The 18709-nt window shown below is 40.0% G+C and overlaps 1 non-coding gene across 1 annotated transcript; it reads left to right on the top strand.

The window, feature by feature from the left end:
- The first annotated feature begins 4547 nt into the window (after positions 1-4547).
- On the top strand, positions 4548-4653 carry LOC140831248 (small nucleolar RNA R71). The gene has a single exon (XR_012117824.1). It is a non-coding gene; the product is annotated as a small nucleolar RNA R71 (small nucleolar RNA).
- Positions 4654-18709: the final 14056 nt, after the last annotated feature.

Raw genomic sequence — 18709 nt, 5'->3', positions numbered from 1 at the left:
TCGAGATCACGAATGGACCGGACCATCGCGACTTCAATTTACCGGGAAACAAGCGCAATCGGGAGTTGTAGAGCAGAACACTTTCACCCTCCTTAAACTCTCTCTCGATGATTCTCTTGTCATGCGCCTTTTTGGTTTTCTCTTTGTAAGACAGTGCAAGATCATAGGCCAAATTTCGGAATTCCTCCAACTGGTCCAATTGAAGCAACCGCTGTTCACCTGCATTAGTAAAATTAAAGTTTAGCGCTTTTGTGGCCCAGTATGCTCGATGCTCTAATTCAACAAGTAGATGATATGCTTTACCAAACAAAAGCCTATACGGTGTAGTGCCTATAGGTGTTTTAAAAGCAGTCCTATACGCCCAAAGAGCATCATCTAACCTCACCGACCAATCTTTCCTACTGACACCTACTACTTTCTCCAAAATTCGCTTAATCTCACGATTCGACACTTCCACTTGACCACTCGTCTGGGGGTGATAAGGGGTAGAGATCTTATGTGTGACACCATATTTGCTTAAAAGTTTTTCAAAGAGTTTGTTGCAAAAATGAGTGCCACCATCACTAATGATTGCTCGTGGTGTTCCAAAGCGGTTAAAAATGTTTTTCTTCAAAAATTTTAGAACCACTTGAGCATCATTAGTGGCGTATGCTTCCGCCTCTACCCATTTAGACACATAATCCACCGCCACCAAAATGTATTTTTTTGTGAAAGAACTAGGAAATGGTCCCATGAAATCTATCCCCCACACATCAAAAACCTCACACTCAATGATATTATTTAAAGGCATTTCGTGACGGTTAGAGATGTTACCTGACCGTTGGCATTTATCACAATGTAGCACATAAGAACGAGCATCTTTAAAGAGGGTTGGCCAATAAAAGCCACATTCGAGTACCTTAGATGCCGTCCTCGTTGGTCCAAAGTGACCACCTACCTCACGGTCATGGCAATGGTTGAGAATCTTATAAAACTCTTCCTCCGCAACACACCGTCTTATCATGGAATCTGCACAAATCTTAAACAAGAACGGTTCCTCCCAAAAATAGTATTTCACGTCAGAAAAGAATTTCTTTCGTTGGTGAAAAGATAGGTTCGGTGGAGGTGTGCCTGTGACAAGAAAGTTAGCGAAATTTGCATACCATGGACAATTTCTCACCTCAAATAGTTGCTCGTCCGGGAACCAATCATCGATAGCATGATCAACAGAATCATTACAAATACACTCTAATCTAGACAAATGATCTGCAACCACATTCTCAACACCCTTCTTATCTTTTATTTCTAAATCAAATTCTTGCAACAATAGAATCCACCGAAGTAGGCGTGGTTTTGCATCTTTCTTAGCAAGTAAATGTTTCAGTGCAGAGTGGTCAGTGTAGACAATGACTTTAGACAAAACAAGATATGCATGAAACTTGTCAAGTGCAAACACTACTGCAAGTAACTCTTTTTCGGTGGTAGCATAATTCAATTGTGCCTCATCTAGAGTCTTACTTGCATAGTATATAGTGTGGAATACCTTGTTCTGTCTTTGGCCGAGGACAGCACCTACCGCAGTATCACTAGCGTCGCACATGATCTCGAAGGGTAGATCCCAATCCGGTGCTACCAAGACAGGAGCCGTCACCAAGCGCTCCTTCAACTTCTCGTATGCCTGCGAACAATCAGAATTAAAGTCAAAAGGTACATCTTTCATGAGTAAAGAAGATAGAGGTTTGGCAACTTTAGAAAAATCTTTGATAAAACGCCGGTAAAAACCGGCGTGGCCTAGAAAACTTCTAACTCCCTTTATGGACGCCGGAGGTGGTAAGTTCTTAATCACTTCTACTTTCGCCTTGTCCACCTCGATTCCGTTTCCCGAAACCTTGTGCCCTAGGAAAATTCCCTCTTGTACCATGAAGTGGCATTTTTCCCAATTAAGCACCAAGTTTGTCTCCTCACATCTCCTCAACACTACCGTCAGATTCTGCAAACAATCATCAAAAGACGAGCCAAATATCGAGAAATCATCCATAAAAATTTCAAGAAAAGTTTCTATCATATCATGGAATATAGCGGTCATGCAACGTTGAAATGTGGCAGGGGCATTACATAGACCAAACGGCATGTGGCGAAAAGCAAAAGTGCCGTAAGGACAAGTGAAAGTGGTTTTCTCTTGGTCCTCCGGCGCAATCATAATTTGGTTGTACCCCGAATACCCATCCAAAAAGCAATAAAACTCATGACCCGCTAACCTCTCAAGCATCTGATCAATAAAGGGAAGAGGAAAGTGGTCTTTACGGGTGGCATCATTCAATTTTCTATAATCAATGCACACACGCCATCCCGTAACAGTCCTAGTGGGTATTAATTCATTATTTTCATTTGTGACAACAGTAATCCCACCTTTCTTTGGCACACATTGAACGGGACTTACCCATGCACTATCAGATATAGGATAGATAATACCTGCATCGAGAAGCTTAATCGTTTCAGCTTTCACTACCTCTTGCATCTTAGGATTCAATCTTCGCTGAGGTTGCACAAGAGGTGAGTACTTCTCTTCCATCAAGATCTTGTGCATGCAGACTGATGGATTGATCCCTTTGATATCCGCCACCTTCCACCCAAATGCACTCTTGTGTGCTTTCAATACTTCCAACAGTTTGTCCTCCATCACATCTGTCAAAGCAGCAGAAATAATGACAGGTAAAGTGTTATTCTCACCTAAGTACACATACTTGAGGTGTGGAGGAAACGGCTTCAGCTCAAGTGTTGGGGGATCCTCTATGCTTGACCTTTGAGGGGTCAAATCTCTTCGTTCTCCTAGATCCTCTAGTCGCATCCTCATTGGCCTTCTCCATGGTTGGTTGGCATTAAAGTGTGCCACAATTTCGGCTCTTTCCTCATCCAATTCCTCTTCTCCCAATTTAGTATCGATAGTGGCCTCCAAAAGGTCCCTAAGAGCATCCTGCAAATAGTTAGACGCAAGAGAGTCAAAAGCATCAATTCTAAAATAACTATCAGAATGCAGTGTGTGCTTAAGTGCATTAAACACATCAAAAGTAATTTTTTCGTCGCCCACTCTCAATCGCAACTTCCCTTCTTGCACATCAATCAGTGCCTTGCCAGTCGCAAGGAACGGTCTACCCAAAATCAGAGGCATCTCCTCATCCTCATCCATATCAAGCACCACGAAGTCCGCAGGAAAGATAAACTTGTCCACTTTCACTAGCACATCCTCAATCACTCCGCGGGGGTACTTGACAGACCTGTCAGCCAGTTGTAAAGACATCCTCGTCGGCTTAGGCTCTCCTAATCCGAGTTTCCTGAAAACAGATAAGGGCATCAGATTAATACTTGCACCAAGATCACACAACGCTTTACGAAAAACAACATCACCAATCATGCCAGGGATAGAAAAACTCCCTGGGTCTTTTAGTTTCGGTGGGATTTTGTTTTGCACCAAAGCAGAGCAACTCTCAGTCAAGTTCACCGTCATGTGATCCTCCAATTTTCTCTTGTTGGCTAAAATGTCCTTCAAAAATTTAGCATAACTAGGCATTTGCATCAAAGCATCGGCAAAAAGAATATTAATATGCAATTTTTTAAACACCTCTAAGAACTTACCGAATTGTGCATCTAGTTTTGCCTTTTTTAATGCTGCAGGAAAAGGTGGAGGGATAACAATCTTAGGTTGTGCAGTGAGTGCTGGTGTAGAGTTAGATGACTTACCTTGAGACGTCGCAGCATGTTCATCCGGCACTTGGCTTTTCTCTTTTTCTCTAGGCTCCAAAAATTTTCCGCTCTTCAACTCAATGGCCTTCACTTGCTCTTTTGGATTAGTCTCGGTATTACTTGGCAAGGTGCCCGGCTCTCTACTTGCTATCATTTTGGCCAACTGTCCAATTTGATTCTCGAGCCCCTTTATTGATGCATCTTGGTTTTGGAGTCGAGTTTCAGTGGATGAGATAAACTTAGACATCATTTGTTCCAAGTTGGACTTTTCTTCTCTAGGAGGATCGGATCTGTACATCGGTTGTTTCCCATATTGTTGTCCTCCTTGCGGCCTATTATGACTGTTTTGACAGCCCCATGAGAAGTTGGGATGTTGCCTCCACCCAGGATTATATGTGTTCGAGTAAGGGTCATTCCTTGGGCGGTTTTGGACTCCCACTTGATTCACCGGTGCCTCATCTTGCACATAGAAGGGATTTCCATCTTGACAGTCTTTCACATAGTGTTCCCCTCCACACTTCTCACAGAATATCTCTTGAAGACGCATAGCCGTGCCACCCACGTTCAAGCCGTCTATTTTCCTGTTTAAAGCGTCAAGTTGTGCAGTAATAACAGAAAAATCAGTTACCTGGTGAACTCCGGCACTTCTCCGCTGGTTGTTCCTGTTAGATTGAGGATGATAGCTGCTAGCAGCCATCTCCTCCAACAACTCATATCCTTCTTCCACAGTCTTCCTCAAAAGGTTCCCACACGCAACAGCATCTATCATAGTACGGTTAGGAGTAAGCAAACCGTAATAAAATGTTTGAACGACTAACCCAAGTGGTAACTCATGATGTGGGCATCTTCGTAGTAGGTCCTTGAAGCGTTCCCATGCCTCATATAAAGATTCTTGATCGAATTGAGCAAATGTTGTAATGTCTGCTCGCAGCTTCATGGTTTTTGATGGAGGGAAGTATTTGATAAGAAACGCCTTCGCCATGTCCTCCCATGTAGTGATCGAACCTACAGGTAAACAATTCAACCAAGATTTAGCTTTATCACGCAAAGAGAAAGGAAATAAACGCAGTCTAACAGCATCATCAGAAACTCCATTGAATTTAAAAGTATCGCAGAACTCAAGAAAATCCGCGATGTGTGTGTTTGGATCGTCCACAGCAGTTCCTCCAAATTGGACGGTGTTCTGAATCATCTGGATAATGGCTGGTTTGATTTCGAATTGGTTTGCCCGCACAATCGGCCTCACAATGCTGGGGCGTGCACCATCCAAAGAAGGCTGGGCATACTCTAACATGGGTATGCGGCGTGGCATCTCAATTCGTCTCTCGTTTTGGCGCTCTGCCTCCTGCTCTTGTTCGTGCCTCTCCATCAGTTCCTTAAGTCTTTGCTGTTGTCTTCGCCTGCGGAAAGTCCTTTCAATTTCAGGGTCACACTCAAGCTCCAAGTCAAGTGACTTTGGCATGCACCGGAAGAGATATCTGAATCAAAATATAGAGTGTTAGTTCAGTAAAAATAAAATACACTAAAGAAAATAACTAAAAATATAATTGTAGATTAACAGTCCCCGGCAACGGCGCCAAAAATTTGGTCGAGCAAAACTTGCACAGTAAAATCCCCAATAAAAAATATGATTTTGTATGCTCAAAATAAATCGCAAGTGCACGATGTCAAGTTATAATATATTGTACGTGAGTACGAGTATCGTTCCACTGAAGACTGTGTTTAACAATTATTATTTTAGTTATTAAAACTTTAGCGACGAAATTTGATTGTTTGTTTTATGAATAATAAAATTCAAGAAAATTTAAATAAACAAGCTCAAAGATTAAATGATGAAATATGAATGCCAAATCAATGGATTAAATTTCAAATGATAAAAGAATTTGTTGGGAATTCTGGTTCACCTACCCCTTATTAATTAATTAATTCGTTCGATTGTGCTCTACGCTTCCGACAGGATTCCCTATTCAATTGAACACACTCTCTCGAGCTATGCCAAACTAATTCACTCAATGAAGTAATTAAATGTCTTTAATTATTTATCAAGAATGAACCGCATTTCGATTGATGAAATCCCCTAGTTTTCGACCCTAAGGACTATGACTATCGGCACGTATCCAATTTCATATATCTATGTAAATTGTAGATCCGCGAATTATACCACTCGATCCTATCACTAGTTATTCTCTCGAACTCACTCGTGATATAAAATTGTCGTAAAAGTTAGCTACGCTCAAACGACACAATAAAAATCGTAGTACAATCAAGAATAAAGCACACTCAAAATATAAATTAATCAACTAAAAGTTTGGGGTAGGATCCCCTTTAATCCCAACAAATAATAAAGTTAGCTACTAGAATTCATAATGAAAATAAGCAAAACAATATTTAAACAACGGAAAATAAACTAGAAATACGAGACGTGACGAAATCTGCGAAGAACGATGCCCGGAAAACTTCAAATCTTCACTCCAAGCGCAAAGTTCTCTCCAAAGCTCCTTGACGGCTGTCGAATTATGTCTGAATAGGTCTCCCATTCGTCCCCCTCGCATACCATATCAGTCTTGTTCAGAAATTAAGGAAAGAATCGGCTGAACAAATCTTGCCAAAAATAAGTGGCGCTCGGGCTGTAGAAAAGTACCGCTCGAGCGCCAACTTTCTGTAAGTTCCCTCGGCTGATGCGGCATTCGCGCTCGGGCGGTAGAAGAGCACCGCCCGAGCGCCAAGATTCTGTAAGGCTGACTTCAGAGGCATTTTCTCGCGCTCGGGCGGTAGAAAAGCACCGCCCGAGCGCCAACTTTCTGTCTTGGCCCTTAATTTATTCACTTCTCGCGCCCGGGCGGTAGAAATGTACCGCTCGGGCGCCGCTTGTTCTGTCCAATATTCTTGAGCTTTCCACCTTTCGCTCTGATTTTCGTTCTCCGATCATTTTTCCTGCAGATCCATCACACACAAGTGAGACATAATCAAAAGCAATTAATTACTATAAAATGAACAAAAAGTAAATGAAATGCATGCATGCGCAATGTAAACACAATTAAAACTAATGCAATAAACACGTAAAAACACCCCCTATCATCCATATTGCCTATATATAGGGGCAGCCTCAAGTCCTTCAAGACACTTAACACACCCTCCTACATTCTTATATTTTCGAAGCTTTGTTTGCTCTGTTATCTCGGCTGCTGCTGTTCCAACCAGATGTTGTTTCTCTGCCGTTGTTCTGCCCCGTGATAAAGTTCAGGTACTTCTTCAGTTCGCCGTCGTGGTGCCTTGTGCTACGGTACTACTGGTTTTCCGTTGTGTCCTGGGAAACAGACGTCCACGTTCATCCTTGCAGCACACACCGAAGGGGACGAATCTGTTTTAAGGACACTGTATTTTCATACAGGCCTCGGTTTGATTTATTTTTAGCATTGTCCTGCTGTTTTGTTTATCGTACTGCTTCGCTTGTTTTGCACGTTGCTTTCTACTCTGTACCGTTCCATATATTTTGAGTAACAATCTTAAAACAGATTACTCATTACGTGCTGTTTCAGATATGGCTACTGAATTCAGTGTGCAAAGGGAAACTGCTCAAGTTGTCCCTCCTCAAGTTGTCCCTCATGGTACCCCACGTGCTACTGCGGTTTCTGTTCCAGCGAGTCACGATGAAAAACCCGAGAAGTTTACTGGTGTGGACTTCAAAAGGTGGTAGCAGAAGATGCTGTTTTACTTGACGATGCTGAACCTGGCCAGATTCCTCACTGAGGATGCTCCTAAACTCAACGAGGGTGAGGGAGATGTTGAATCTGTTAGTGTGGTTGAGGCATGGAATCATTCTGATTTCTTGTGCCGAAACTATGTACTAAACGGATTGGCAGATTCGCTCTACAACGTGTTTTGCGAAAAGAAAACGGCTAAAGAGATGTGGGAATCCCTTGACAGAAAGTACAAAACCGAGGATGACGGGGCCAAGAAGTTTCTTGTTGGTCGCTTTCTGGACTTTAAGATGGTGGATTCAAAGCCGGTTATCAGCCAAGTTCAAGAACTCCAAGTGATTCTTCACGAGATTCACGGTGAGGGGATGACTTTGAGTGAATCATTCCAAGTGGCTACTATTGTTGAGAAACTACCACCAGCTTGGAAGGATTTCAAGAATTACTTGAAGCACAAACGAAAGGAGATGAATGTTGAAGAGCTCATTGTTCGACTTCGTATTGAGGAAGACAACAAGAGTTCGGAAAGAAGATTGTTCTCTCCTGTTGCTGCTAAGGCAAATGTTGTCGAGCATGGTCAAAGCTCGAAAAAGAGAACCTTCTCCTCCTCCAACAGAAAGTTGAACATGGGACCCAAAGGAGGCGTTTCAAAGAAGAAGTTCTCGGGAAAGTGCTATAATTGTGATGGCATGGGTCACAAGGCATCTGATTGTAAGAAGCCGAAGAGAAACCGAGAGACGAATGTGGTAGAGAACATATCTCAAGAGGTTTCGAATATGAATCTCTGTGCTGTAATATCAGAGGTTATTCTGGTGGGTTCAAATCCAAGGGAGTGATGGATCGACACGGGTGCCACTCGCCATGTTTGCTCGGATAAGGAGATGTTTGCAACTCTTGAGGAATATGAGAATGGGGAAAAGCTGTTCATGGGAAATTCCGCCACTTCTGAAATCAAGGGTCAAGGAAAAGTTGTTCTGAAGATGACATCTGGAAAAGAACTGACTTTAAACAATGTGTTGTATGTACCGGACATTCGCAAGAACTTGGTGTCCGGGTCGCTTCTTAACAAGCATGGTTTCCGCATTGTCTTCGAGTCAGATAAGGTGGTTTTGGCAAAGAGTGGAATGTTTGTAGGCAAATGTTATGTTTGTAATGGTTTGTTCAAACTAAATGTAATGGCTATTAAGCCCGTGATCAATAAAGTTAATACTTCTGCTTACTTGCTTGAGTCTTCTTGTTTATGGCATGGTAGACTTGGACATGTTAATTATGATACAATTCGTAGACTAATTAACATGAAAAGCATTCCTGCATTCCAAATTGATAAACAACACAAATGTGAAACGTGTGTTGAGGCAAAACTAACAAGATCATCTTTTCGAACTATTGAAAAAAATAGTGAACCGCTTGATTTAATTCACAATGATGTATGTGATTTAAAAGGTGTACAAACTCGTGGTGGAAATAAATACTTCATTACTTTTGTTGACGATAGCACAAAATTTTGTTATGTGTATCTCCTTAAAAGTAAGGATGAAGCTATTGACAAATTTGTCCAATACAAGAGTGAAGTTGAAAATCAACTTAGCAAGAAAATTAAGGTGCTAAGAAGTGATCGTGGAGGTGAATATGAATCACCATTTGCTGAGTTTTGTGCTCAACACGGTATCAAACACGAAAGAACTGCACCTTATTCTCCTCAGCAAAATGGCATTGCAGAGAGAAAGAATCGCACTTTGAAAGAAATGATGAATGCGTTGCTATTAAGTTCTGGTTTACCACAGAACTTGTGGGGGGAAGCTGTTCTAACAGAAAATTACCTTTTAAATAAGGTGCCCCGAAAGAAGCAAGATAAAAGTCCATATGAGTTATGGAAAGGTAGAAGTCCTTCCTATCAATACTTGCGAGTGTGGGGTGTCTTGCCAAGGTAGCAGTACCCACTCCAAAGAAAGTAAAGATAGGACCAAAAACTGTGGATTGCATTTTCATTGGATATGCTCAAAACAGTAGTGCGTATCGTTTTCTTGTACATGAATCTCAAATACCTGATATTCACAAGAATACGATAATGGAATCAAGAAATGCTTCGTTCTTTGAACACATGTTTCCATGCAAATCTAAGGAAGAATCAAGTTCATCCAAAAGATTGTATGAAACAATTGATGAAGAACAAGAGCTTGATCAAGACATTGAACCTAGATGTAGCAAGAGAGCTAGGACTGAGAAATCCTTTTGTCCGGATTTCATCACTTTCATGATGGAAAGTGAACCTCAAAGCTTCAAGGAAGCAATTAGTTCATCTGAGGGACCTCTATGGAAAGAGGCTATCAATTCCGAAATGGAATCCATTTTACAAAACCATACGTGGGAATTAGTAAATCTTCCTCCGTGTAGTAAACCACTAGGCTGTAAATGAGTTTTCAAAAGAAAATGAAATCAGATGGAACCATAGATAAGTATAAAGCCAGATTGGTAATTAAAGGTTACCATCAACGTGAAGGGCTTGATTACTTTGACACATATTCTCCTTTATCGAGAATAACCTCTATTCGTGTGATACTTGCGATTGCCGCCTTGCGGAATCTTGAAGTACACCAAATGGACGTAAAGACTGCTTTTCTAAATGGAGATTTAGAAGAGGAAATTTACATGGAACAACCTGAGGGATTTTCTGCGATTGGGCAAGAAAATAAGGTTTGTAAACTGGTGAAGTCTCTGTATGGCTTAAAACAAGCACCAAAGCAATGGCACGAAAAATTTGATAAGGCCATGATGGAAAGTGGATTTAAATTCAGTGAATGTGACAAATGTGTATACATAAAGAACACTGAATTTGGATATGTCATTTTATGTCTTTACGTAGATGACATACTTATCATTGGTAGTAATGATAAGATCATCAAATCCACCAAGAAGTTATTGAATTCAAGATTTGATATGAAAGATTTGAGCTTAGCCGATGTAATCCTTGGAATTAAAATTCATAGAATATCAGAAGGGCTAGTCCTTAGTCAGTCACATTATGTTGACAAAATACTTGAGAAATTCAATAACGATGACTCTGCATTGGCTAAAACCCCGATAGATACCAGTCATCATCTATCAAAGAATCGAGGGGAGAGCATGTCTCAATTAGAATACTCTCGAGTCATTGGAAGTCTGATGTACTTAATGAGTTGTACAAGACCAGACATAGCCTATGGAGTAAGCAAATTGAGTAGATTCACGAGTAATCCAGGAGTTGAACACTGGAAAGCAATTATCAGATTGCTAAGATACTTAAGGTACACTCGTGATCATGGGCTGCACTATACCAGATATCCTGCTGTTATCGAAGGATACAGTGATGCAAATTGGATATCTGATATGAAAGACTCAAAATCTACAAGTGGATTTGTGTTCACTTTAGGAGGTGCAGCAATTGCGTGGAAATCTTCTAAACAAACTGTAATAGCCAGATCCACGATGGAATCTGAGTTTATAGCTCTTGACAAGTGTGGTGAAGAGGCTGAATGGCTGCGTCACTTTTTAGAAGATGTTCCAGGATGGGAAAAACCAGTGCCGGCTATATGCATACATTGTGACAGCCAATCTGCGATTGGTAGGGCACAAAATAATATGTATAATGGTAAGTCTAGACATATACGTCGTAGACATAACACCATTAGACAACTACTCTCAACTGGAGTTATCTCTGTTGACTATGTAAAGTCAAAGGATAATATAGCGGATCCGCTAACCAAAGGGTTAAACAGAGAGTTAGTTGCGAAATCGTCAAGGGGAATGTGGCTCAAGCCTATAGAATAAATTGGTGCGAAGGAAAAACCCAACCTACGCTGACTGGAGATCCCAAGAACTAGGTTCAATGGGACAACCTAATCGCATTAATTTGAAGAATCACTGTGGGGGTTATCCATAGTCCATTTCTATTATGAAACAGTGAATGTTGAGGATAAGCTTACGGCTTTTAATGATTTTGATGAGAAGCAATATAGAATCACCTATGTGAGAGAGAAGTGGGGCCGCTTCGAAGGAATTGCAAGGCTCAATTCTAGACCCTCTTGCAGAACCAGGAGTGTGTTCATGGCCAAAACGAACACAATCATGAGAAATGAATAGTATTAGGAAGAGTCTTGTGTGAAGTATATCTTAACTCACACAAACGGCTGTACAGTTCAAAGACATCATGTCTACTGTCAACCAGTGAATTATTATGCTTTCACAAGGGAAGGTTCAAAGGGTAATACCTACCTATCCTATGCAAGATTCAACTGTTGAACTTTATCATGAAAATCGTTGAATATCTTTCAATTTCCATTCACGTGGGGGATTGTTGGACTTATATAGGCACTTATATAGGCCTATTGGGCTTGTTCTTTGAATGAGAAATTGGACAAGACCTAGTAGATGGCAAGTGGGAAATGTCCCACATTGGAAAATGAACATAGCATTGGTGAGTTTATATTGTGTTACACTTTATGGAGGTGTAACAATGATTGGTCAAGAGGCTCTCTCTCGCGCGCACTTTATGAAGGTGTAACAATGATTGGTCAAGAGGCTCTCTCTCGCGCGCACAGGCTCCAAGATCCTTCATTCCAAATTCTTCCTTCAAGTATGACACAACTTCTTGAATTTCCTTATTCGTTCCAATGATGTTTAAATCATCAACATATACAGCAATAATTACGCATCCGGATGTTGTTTTCTTAATGAAAACACAAGGGCATATTGAATTATTTACATATCCCTTTTTCATCAAGTGATCACTTAGTCGATTATACCACATTCGACCTGATTGCTTTAACCCATATAACGATCTTTGTAATTTCACAGAATAACATTCTCTGGGTTTTGAACTTTGTGCTGCAGGCATCTTAAATCCTTCAGGGATTTTCATATATATATTACTATCAAGTGATCCATATAAGTAAGCTGTAACAACATCCATAAGACGCATTTCTAAATTTTCAGATACCGCCAAGCTAATCAAATACGAAACGTAATTGCATCCATCACAGGAGAATACGTTTCTTCATAATCAATTCCAGGCTTTTGAGAAAAACCTTGTGCAACAAGTCGAGCTTTATATCTTACTATTTAATTTTTCTCATTTCACTTTCGAATAAAAACCCATTTGTATCCAACAGGTTTTACACCTTCAGGTGTAAGGACTATAGGTCTAAAAACATTACATTTATTTAGCGAATCTAATTCAACCTGGATGACATCTTTCCATTTTATCCAATCCTGCCGATTTTTATATTCACCAAAAGATTTTGGTTCATGATCTTCGTTATCATTTATGATGTCGATTGCCACATTATAAGAAAATATATCGTCGATTTCTTCTATATCTTTTCGGTTCCATATTTTTCCAGTATTAATATAATTGATAGAGATTTCATGATTCTCGTCAGTTTGTGGTTCTGACAGAACATTTTTATCATCATGTGTTTCTTCAGGAACACCATTCTCTATTTTGTGATCATCATGTGTTTCTTCAAAAACATCATTCTTTATTTTGTGATCATCGTGTTTCTCAATGAATTTTCTTTTTCGAGGATTTTTATCCTTGGAACCGACTGGCCTTCCATGCTTCAAGCGTTTAATGACATCATGAGTATCTTCAATTTGTTTCTTTGGAATTTCAATTCGAGCAGGGGCATTTGCAGCATGTATATATGATTTAGTTACCCCTTTTGTGTCTGCAAATGCATCTGCAAATGCATCTGGTATTTGATTTGCTATTCGTTGCAAGTGTACAATTTGTTGTACACCTTTTTCACATTGTTTTGTTCTTGGATCCAGATGTAACAATGATGATACATACCATGTAATTTCCTTTTCGGTATGTTTTTGTTCTCCCCCTAACATTGAGAAGATTTCCTCATTAAAATGACAATCAGCGAAACGTGCTGTGAACATGTCGCCTGTCTGAGGTTCAAGATATCGAATGATTGATGGACTATCATAACCGATATAAATTCCAACCTTTCTTTGAGGTCCCATTTTCTTTCGTTGCGGTGGTGCAATAGGCACATACACCATACATCCAAAAATTCTCAAATGAGAAATGTCTGGTTCTTTACCAAATGCAAGCTGCAATGGGGAGTATTTATGATATGCACTTGGTCTGATGCGAATTAATGAAGCAGCATGTAAAATTGCATGTCCTCATATAGAAATAGGGAGCTTTGTTTTCATAATCATTGGTCTAGCAATCATTTGCAGACGTTTAATCAATGATTCAGCCAATCCATTCTGTGTATGTACATGAGCAACAGGATGCTCAACAATGATTCCCATAGACGTACAATAATCATTGAAAGTCTGGGAAGTAAATTCACCAGCATTATCAAGTCTAATTTTCTTGATTGTATAATCGGGAAATTGATTCCTCAATTTTATTATTTGAGCAAGTAATCTTGCAAATGCAACATTTCGTGTAATGCCCGGTTACTCGTACAAATGATAATAATGCGTTTATGTCGTTTATTTTGTAGTTAATTACCTTATTAAATTTCACATGATGATTGAAGTATCAATATTGAGATTGAACATGACTTTTATATTGTTTATGGTGCATTGAGAATGAATAAATGTCAAAATAGTGATGGTAAGATGTGTACATAGAAATAGTGTTATGAAGTTGGTAGGAAATGAGATGTAGATATGGTAGTTTTTACGGGTTTTAGCATAATGATTTGAATATTGGTCCAAATTGTGTGAGGCCTTAACCCTTAGAAAGCTAAGATATAATGCTACAACTTTCACGTTTTGGGTTTTGTCCAAATCATTGTGGAAGACGAGCCAAAAACGCCCCGAAGTGAGTTGTGTGTATCGTCACTCCTACAATGACACATGTTGGGAGAATAGGCATAACGTTTTACTCAGACCTCCAAATGACCTGAAATTTGGGTAGATTCAAGAAAACACATAGGGCTACAACTTTCATGTTGACCACTTTTGCTAATTCGGAAGTTAAAAATGAGTTTTGTGGCAGAATGTAGCGTGCATATGCGCCAGAATTCGCGCATGTGCGCCGGGAGGGCAGTAAGGGTCGCGCATATGCGCCCAGAATGTCGCGCATATGCGCCGGCAGTCTGTACAAGGATAAGTATCGAATTTCTAAGCCATTCCAACCATTCCTTCTCCACTTTACCATCAAAAACTCGAGGGAAAACAATATTTCTTTCTCCCAAAAGCTTCCTTCTTCATTCCTTTTATCATTTTGAGGTTAAAACTTAGTTCTCCATTCCAAGAGCTTCCTAAAGGTGTAAGTTTTCTTCTCCTTTAGTTGTTCTACATGGATAGGGGTAAATTTCACCTTGTATAGAAATTGTAACTGAACTATTGGTTTATTGACAGCATAGGACTGATAAACATCGTCCCAAACAAGTATTCGTACACTTGGACGGTAAGTTGGCATGTTCTTGAAGTAATACATGAGTAATATTATGAATTTCAAATGCATCTCATTGTCTATTAATATATGTACATTGTTAGTATGTTTATTGATGAAAACATAGCACCATATTCCATTGTTATGTATTAAATATGTAAGGAACTCATGAATATTGAAGATGGGTGCTATGTCAAGAACAAGAACATGAACATGAAAGGAAAAGGACTGATTTTTACATGATATAGAGCTTGTTGACATCATGGGTGGTTTTAAGTCCACCAAAGCTATTGGCCAATATATGTTCATGGGGCGTGGGGTTGCCAAAGGTTGCTCCCTGACGTCCAACACAGTAGTAGCTATATAATAAAGCAAGCACGGTAGTACAGGTCAACTAATGAGCCTCAAGTACAAAATGAACATGAATATATGCTATGATATGACATGGTTTAAAGCTTCATTGTTGCCACGACTTGATATGTATGTTACTTCGATGCATATTGATACATACAAGTGCCAACTTATTGAGTTTTATAAACTCACGTAGCTCATGTATTACAGGATCAGGTAGTGAAGAGACCTAGGGTGCCGGTTCGCCAATGGATGCTTGTGACGTGTCTCACCTCGACAAGAACCGGGCTTCTTATTGTATAGCTTCCGCATATGTATTATAAGTTTTACAATGTCAGGGTTTGAAACATGTTTTACAATGTTTATGTCTATGTGTAGAATGAAGCAGAATACGTTTGTGTAGATGAAATATGTTTATATATATATGAATGTAATTGCTTGAGTTTTGGTGTATACAAAATATAGGGACATCATGCCAAAATTTTTATAAACCATCAAAGTGATGCCTCTGGTTTTGATTTACTTCATACTATAGTTATATCATTCAAACCTTATTTTGATTACAAGTATAAGTATCATTAATCATGTCAAGTATAGAGTAAGGGTGTGACAATTAATATGGTATAAGAGCCCACGGTTCTTCGACAGGGAAGACACTGCACTTCATCTACATGGAGAACTCGGCAAGTAAGTATCTTTGTATCCCATAGTTTATGTTAAGTTATGTGATCTATTTGTAGGTTAAGATAAGCAACGATGCCACCGAAACGTAAAGTACATGAGGGAGAGTCATCTAAGGGCAAGGCCCCAGCAGTCGAAGGTGAAGGTAGTGCACCACGACCTGTAGATGACTTCGCCCAATTACTCCAACAACAAGCAAAGGTCCATGGTGAACAAATCCAGCAGCTACTGGAGATGCAACGGACTACTCATGAACAGGCACAAGCTCAAGCCATAGTACACAGACAGGTGCCTGTTCAAACAGACGTATATGATCGTTTTAGACGTTTGAATCCTCCGGAATTCATGGGAAGCACCGATCCAACAGTAGCAGAAGAGTGGATTAAGTCATTGGAGTCCATCTTCTCTTACCTTCATATGGAGGATGCAGACAAGTAACTTGTGCCATATTTTTGTTGACAAAGCATGCAAGGATATGGTGGGAGAGTGCAAGAGTGGTATTACCTGCGATACCATTGACATGGGAAACTTTCAAATCCATGTTTTACAACAAGTATTTCAGTAAAGACGTACGAGCTAAGAAAGCTAGTGATTTCCTTAACTTGAAGCAAGGAACTATGTCAATGACAGAATACATACAACAATTCGAAGCTGGAGTCCAATACGTACCATATATTGCACAAGATGATACAAGTAAGAGCGAACACTTCATGCGGGGACTTCGCTCTGAAATTAAAAGAGATGTAAGGATGTCGAAAGTTGCTACATACGGGGAGATAGTAGAAAGAGCACTGATGGCAGAACAAGATGAACATGACATTGACATAGACAGGCAACAACGAAGGCAGCAGTACTTTCAGAAGAGCCAAGGAACAGGACAAGGCAAAAAGACTGATAGCAGGGGTACTAAACCAGAGGAACCCCGTGGCAAGGGTCCCCCTCCACGTAAAGAACATGACAGGCCACCTTGTCCTAAATGTGGCAAACTCCATGGCGGGGAGTGTATGCAGGGTTCTAATGTCTGTTATCGTTGCAAGAAGCCAGGACATCTCGCCAAGCATTGTCCAGGAAGTTTTGGGAAAGTACAGGGACGCCTTTTCTCCATGACCAAAGAAGAAGTGGATGCGGATACATCGATGATCACCGGTATATTCTTGATTTCTGGTATTACTGCTATTGTTTTATTAGATTCAGGAACCACGCATTCTTTTATTTCGGAATCGTTTGTAAAGAGACTGGGCATTACACCAAGTACAATAGAGACACAACTCGCCATAGCCTTACCTTCCGGGCAAGAATTACGGACAGATCAGATTCTGCGAGGATGTCCAATATATGTCCAAGGTCATCAGATGTATGCTGAATTGATTGTTTTGAAAATGAACGATTTTGATGTGATATTGGGAATGGATTGGCTCTCGAAGTACAGAGTTAATATTGACTGTGGCCTGAAGATGATCAAGTTTGCACCAGTAGGAGCTGAACCATTCACAGTAGCAAGTGCAGGTATATCCTTACCTCTTCGGATAATCTCTTGTATGAAGGCTTGTAAATTATTACAGAAGGGGTGTCAAGGATATTTAGCATCTGTTTTAGTTATTGATCCACCGGTTCGTGAATTAAAAGATTCAGATGTTGTTTGTGAGTTTCCAGAAGTATTTCCTGATGATGTAACAGGCTTACCCCCAGATAGAGAGATCGAGTTTGTGATTGATATTGTGGCAGGTACTCATCCGATCTCAAAAGCTCCTTATCGATTAGCTCCTACAGAAATGAAAGAATTGAAAGAACAGTTACAAGAGTTGCTTGATAAAGGGTTTATTAGACCGAGCTTTTCACCGTGGGGTGCACCTGTTTTGTTTGTGAAAAAGAAAGACGGTACCCTTCGTCTATGCATTGATTATCGGGAGTTGAACAAAGTGACAATAAAAAATAAGTATCCACTCCCTAGAATTGATGATTTGTTTGATCAACTACAAGGAGCTGCTATCTTTTCGAAGATTGATTTACGATCAGGCTATCATCAATTAAAAGTGAAGTCAGCTGATATTTCTAAGACTGCCTTCCGAACAAGGTACGGGCATTATGAATTTCTTGTAATGCCATTTGGACTAACGAATGCACCAGCTGCATTTATGGATCTAATGAACAGAATTTTCAAGCCATTCCTAGACAAGTTCGTGATTGTGTTTATAGATGATATTTTAATCTACTCACGAACTGTAGAGGAGCATCGAGAAGGATAAACATTTATATGCCAAATGGAAGAAATGTGAATTTTGGCTTGAACAAGTAGCATTCTTGGGTCATATCATTTCAAAAGAAGGCATATCAGTGGATCCAAGTAAGATTGAAGCTGTTAATAACTGGCTACGACCTACCACTGTTACCGAGGTACGTAGTTTTCTTGGGCTAGCTGGTTATTACCGTCGGTTTATAGCGGGATTTTCTAAGATAGCATTGCCTTTGACTGCTTTAACTCCAAAGAATGTGAAATTTGTGTGGGACGAAGCATGTGATCGCAGTTTTCAAGAGTTAAAGGCAAAATTGACATCAGCACCGGTCCTTGCTATTCCAGAAGGATCAGGAGATTTTGTAGTGTACAGTGATGCTTTGAAACAAGGTTTAGGAGCAGTCTTGATGCAGCACGGGAAGGTGATTGCTTATGCCTCTAGACAATTGAAAGAATATGAAAAGAACTATCCCACACATGATTTAGAACTGGCAGCAGTGGTATTTGCGTTGATAATATGGCGCCATTATCTGTATGGTGAACGGTGTGAAATATATACGGACCACAAGAGTTTGAAATATTTATTCACGCAAAAAGAATTGAATATGCGACAACGACGTTGGT

The sequence above is a fragment of the Primulina eburnea genome, chromosome 4, assembly GCF_022965805.1.
Source record: "Primulina eburnea isolate SZY01 chromosome 4, ASM2296580v1, whole genome shotgun sequence".
Lineage (NCBI taxonomy): Eukaryota > Viridiplantae > Streptophyta > Magnoliopsida > Lamiales > Gesneriaceae > Primulina > Primulina eburnea.
This window is presented reverse-complemented; position numbering and strand designations above follow the sequence as displayed.